This window comes from Arachis ipaensis, chromosome B8 (assembly GCF_059453495.1).
Source record: "Arachis ipaensis isolate K30076 ecotype BB chromosome B8, ASM5945349v1, whole genome shotgun sequence".
Classification (NCBI taxonomy): domain Eukaryota; kingdom Viridiplantae; phylum Streptophyta; class Magnoliopsida; order Fabales; family Fabaceae; genus Arachis; species Arachis ipaensis.
In genome coordinates, this window is record NC_142443.1 from 120,628,143 (window position 1) to 120,633,657 (window position 5,515).

Here is a 5,515-nt window from a genome sequence, read left to right on the forward strand (position 1 = left end):
ATACAATATTACAATAATCAATATAGGGCTTACTAAATCACCAATTCACAAGGGTTAGGGTTTTCTTACCGTTACCTACGAGTCAAATGGACAAAACTCAGTGATGCTGCTAGAGTTCACCTAAACCATCAAAATTATTTAATTTCTCAATACCAAGACTTCGGATTTTTGAAACTGAAAAGGGGAGAACTGGGTGAGAAAATGTGATTTTCTTACCAAATTGTTCGGTGGTTTTGTATAGAATTTCAAGGCGAACGCGTGGCCGTTGACGGCTCGTCAACCGAAACTCCAGATTGAAATTTACGTGGATTTGAATTTTTTGAGACAAGGGTTTGGGGTTTCTTCTCTTTCCTTTCCCTTGCTCAGCGTGTTTCATTGTTTTCGGGGAAGAGAGGTGGCTGAGCTTTGATTTATATATGTGGGCCTTGGGTCCGGTCTAACCGGTTTGGTCCGTTGGCGTAATTTTGGACCAAAATCTTTAAAATTAGTGTTAAAATTCATATTTTAATTATTTCTACTCCATTAAAATATAAAATTTAATTTATCTATTTTCTTTAAATAACAATTAATTTATTAGTTAATTATTATTAATTTCAAGGTTTTACAAATTGTTATCAACTGTTTTTATTTCTGTCACCCTAGCTGACCTAAACTTCGCGAGTCGTGACTAGTGGCTATCATCCATATGTTTATATACATATTTTCTTAACTCTATTCTTCCCTTGAGTTTTTATTTATCCCACTTTTTCCCGACGTGTTATATCTTTCGTTACATGTGTGTTTGTGCTCGCGATTTTCTTTTATTCTTTTCAGGCTTCTCGTTTAATAATTCATTCTAAATATACAAGTACTACAACTCCACCTTGAGTCGTACCACCTTAGTATCATTGACTTATGACTCGAGTATAAGAATTTGAATGTTAGGGTATTACATTTGGGTATTGTTGGATGGATGATTACTGGATCATTTGGAATTATGGTTGTCATATATGGCATTTTTAAGTGGCAGATAAGTTCATCTCTAAAATGGATTAAAGTTGCAGCCAACGTAAAGAGGAAATTAAAGTTCGGAAGAAGTTAAAAGTGTCTTTCTCAAAACATTTGTTGGTTGAATATTTTACTCACAACCATTCACTTGTTGTTTCTGCTTGATTTTTTTGTGGCCTTCTCAAAGCTTAGGTACAACAATGGCACCACCTTTGCCTATCCATGTTCTCTTGTGGCCTTCTCATAGCGGATGACGAAAAAAGAAGGGTGTGTGTGGGAGCCCTCATGAATGCCAACTCCTCCTTATCCACCTATCTTCCTAGTGTCGGCCAATCTCTCAATGTCACCAACTATATCACCGTCGAAGTCGTCCAAAGCATTTCAATATGCTTCAGATTCTCCCTTTTCGATCTCAAACTCCTTCTCAGAGAATTCATCCTATAGTATCTTGAATGCTTTAATGGTTCCGAAGGTTTTCAGAGGCCCATCTTTGCCTTCGTTAAGGCCCTTCCAAGAAAAATAAGCTTTTGGAGTGAAAATTTCATCCCATATCACCCAACCGTGGTCGATCCAAATTCTTTGGTGAGCTTCGCCTTGGATTTCTTTGTCCTTGAGGACGTACTTTTAGAGAGGGTTTCGTTAACGGGGAAGTCATCGAAGACGAAGCTAGTATTTGAGGAGAAGATGGTGATAGTGGTAATTAAACAGAAGGAGGCTAAGGTAGCAGTGGCGGAGGCAACTGTGGCAGTGGCGGCAGCAACTGTGGCGATGGTGAGAGCTAAGGATGAGAGTTGGATTAGGAAAGATTTGGTTGGTAGTGGTAAAGGATTATAGACTAGAGTGGTAGTGGTGGTGACGAGTTGGATATTAGAAATAGGTTAGATTAGGTTTGGATTCAAATGGTTCTGTTTATTGAAATTCATCTTTATTTGGTATAAAATTAGTTTCATTTTGTCGTAAGTAAATTTATTAGTATGGATAAAAATAGTATTTTACTCGGAAAAAAAATCTTCTCCCACAAGGATAACCCATGTAAAAAACGAATGCATAAAATTATCAAGGAGATGTGGCATACACTTGTGCTTCTTGGTGTAGCAACTAAATTGAATCGTGAAGATTTGAATTCTAAATAATGTAATGGGTTCCGCTAGGTAAACAATGGGAGATGCGAACAACGGGCCGCATTTCAAGTTCACTAAACATCCAATTTTACTTTCACTCTTCACCCTCTTTTTTACCTAATGTCACCCTCCTAACCTAAACCCCTTTTTCACCAAAGCTATCCCACCGCCCCCTACCATAGCACGCAGCCACCGTCGCTGGCAATGAAGCTCCCCAACGCCGCCCTCTCCCTTACTGTCACTAATCCTGTGAGGAGAATTGTTGTTCTGTCGTCACCCTGACACCGCGCCACTGTCCCCTTGTCAACGACGCACCGTCGCATTTCATCCTCAACCACCACGCATTGCTGCTCTTCTCACTAACCCGGTCGCCGAGGAGAATCGCAGTTCTCCTGTTGCTCGGACGCTGCACCACTGCCGCTGCGCAGCCATGTCTTCTCCCCATCCTTCGTGCATCGCTATTCTGCCTATTTCAAAACCCACGAAGTGACGTCGCACCGTCACTAAGCCAGAGGCCTTGTTCCGCCGCTGCTTCAACGCTGCACCTCTACCCATGCTTCCACGCCGCTGCATCATGTCTTTGCCACTTTCATCATGTGCTGTTTTGCTTTGTTCACCCAAATGGTATGATCCAAATAAACATCTATATTTTAGTGAAAAGAACCATCCGCATACATAGTAAAATGAACATCCTATGGAGCATGTGCATACAAAGTTAAGCAAATCAAGTAAAATACCAATGGTATATCCAAATAAACATTCAGTTTAGAATGAAAAGAACCATTTGTATACATAGTAAAATAAACATTCGACTTAATTGATAAGAAACAAGTAACGAGACAGCAACTGTGGGGCACCAGGATTGTGATACAACAGCAGTGGCAGTGGCACAAAATTGCAAGGGAACGACGGCAAAAATTAAAAAAATTTAAAATTATGATTAAACCTAATTAATTCAAATTTTAATTTTTAAAATTAAAATTAACTTTCTATTTTTAATCTATTTGTTACGTTGTTTAAAAAAAGTGTTATTCCCTGTATTTTCTCTAATGTAATTACTGACATGGCTGGAAAGGTGACCGCAGAATTTGTTTTATTAACGGTTTATAAAACTCAGAAACAAAATTAATAGTTATCTTATCTCATATATAATGTTAATTATTGTAATATTATTATATATTTTTCATCTTACTTTAACTAATTGATTAGTTTCTTTGCTTATATGATGTTGTTGCTTGACAAAATCTAAAAGAATTGCTGGTAGCTATATTGCGCCCTCCACCAACATTCTCCAAATTAATTATGCTACAATAAATTTGGTTAGTACGATTATTGTCCTTTAATGCTTTATGTCCTCGATCACCCGTGTCACTTTTAAAATCACCAACCCATTTCAATTTCACATCGATCCCCACCTAAACATGAGTAAACTAATTAAAGAAAGAACTCATTTTTCCCCCTTCTAACACCACTTCATGATTAGTGCATTCATCCTACCTGTATTCACACATCTCGAACGCAAATGTTTAATGTTAATTCCTTAATTAATTTATTATATTGTGGCCAACAATATAAGGGTCAAATGAATTCTAGATTCTTAATTCAATGTATATATTTGCACCAAAAAGGAAACTTTCACTGTTAAGATGTAATATTCATATTGAAGATGCACCAAAAGTCCAAAAGTGACGGTCTCACCATCTTCACTACTTAAGAATCAAATATTCTTTGATCAAAGGAACTCATTTTCTCTCAAATTAAAATGGAAACTTAGGGAACTACTTTGTAAAGTTTATACGTATAAAAAGAACTAGAACCCAATGATTTAAATTAATTTAGCCTCGTAGAAAGCATTTATACCTTTTGTTGTTGTTTCTCTCTTATAATGCGCATTTCAAAATCATGGAAGTAACGTATCATTCACTTATATGCACTAACGCACTTATCATATTGATGTTTGTCTGTTATCTTGTTTTTTTTCCCCCTAGAGTTGTTCTTGTTTTCTATTTAATATTACTCACCCCATTTTTATTTTAGTGTTTTTCACTAAAGAGTTTTTTATTATTCTATTACTCCTTACTTATTTTCTTTCCATTAATAATTCTCATCAAATGTGAATACAAAAACGTATTGTCGATTTTCTTTTTAATTTTTATAATTATTTGACGGTAAACAGTGTATTTGACATCTTTTTTAACGATTACTGATTATTAAAATAATAAACAATTAACCAACTTAAATTAATCTAATATTTAATTCGATAATCTGTTTAAATAAGTAAAACAAGTATTAAGATTTAATTTAAATCTCGCCTTGTGCATTGAACAAAATGAATAAACAGTCCTCTACAATGAATGACTTACGGTAAAAGATGGTCCACTAAAATAGTTATCCTTTACAAAACGAATAATTATTAAGAGTGCTAGTTTTTGGTTGTGAGGGTTTCTTTCTTATTTTAAACTAATTTTCAATTTTTATTTTTCATGCAATATCATCATTTAATTTATCTCTAGTTTATAGCAATGAGAGCCTGATTCACCTAAATAAAGAAAAAGAATTTGATAACAAGAATAATGAATAATGTCAAAAAGTATTGTAGTAATGTAATATTCGAGAACCATATTAGGTTAATTATGAGGAACATATAATGTGTAGCGTTTCAGTTAAAATAATTTATGCATGAAAAATTAGAAAGCATATAAAATATTTTTTAACTAAATTCTACGCACTCATTCAACAATATATTGTTCTACTTCTATTATTATATCGCATTTATTATGACGTCGAGGGGCATTATTTAAATTTATTTACACCACAAATATACTTAATATAAAATTAAAATACTCTCATATATTAATTTTAGGGTAAAATACGCATATAAGACAAAGTTATACCAAAATTTCATAAATCAGCCAAATTAAAAATCGATACATAAATTAATCAGAAGCACATTTTCATGTAGTTTAAATAGGAAAAATTAAATTAAACATTCATATTAATTCAAATCACATTGATTCAAATTACATACACGCACACTAAGACACTAATTCGAATTAGGTAGCTTCGAAATACTCATGTTTTTCCTATAAAAAGAGTTCGAACCATGGTTCTGAAAACCGAACCGAATCGGCCGGTTCAACCGGAAAAACCGAAAACCGGTCTGGATAAAATCAGAAACCGTCTGACAGAAAATCGGTAAAAAAATCAGTCGAACCGGCAGTTAACTGGTGAACCGGAAGAACCGTCCGGTTTTTTTACGGTTTATTGGTTTGCATATTAAACTTCAAAACGGCGTCGTTTTGAAGGGAAAAAAAAAGAAAAGGGCTATGCACGAACACGAAGCCACGAACCCTAATTCCCAATCCTCATCTCACCCTCTCAGTATCTCAATCTCAACTCTCACCCTC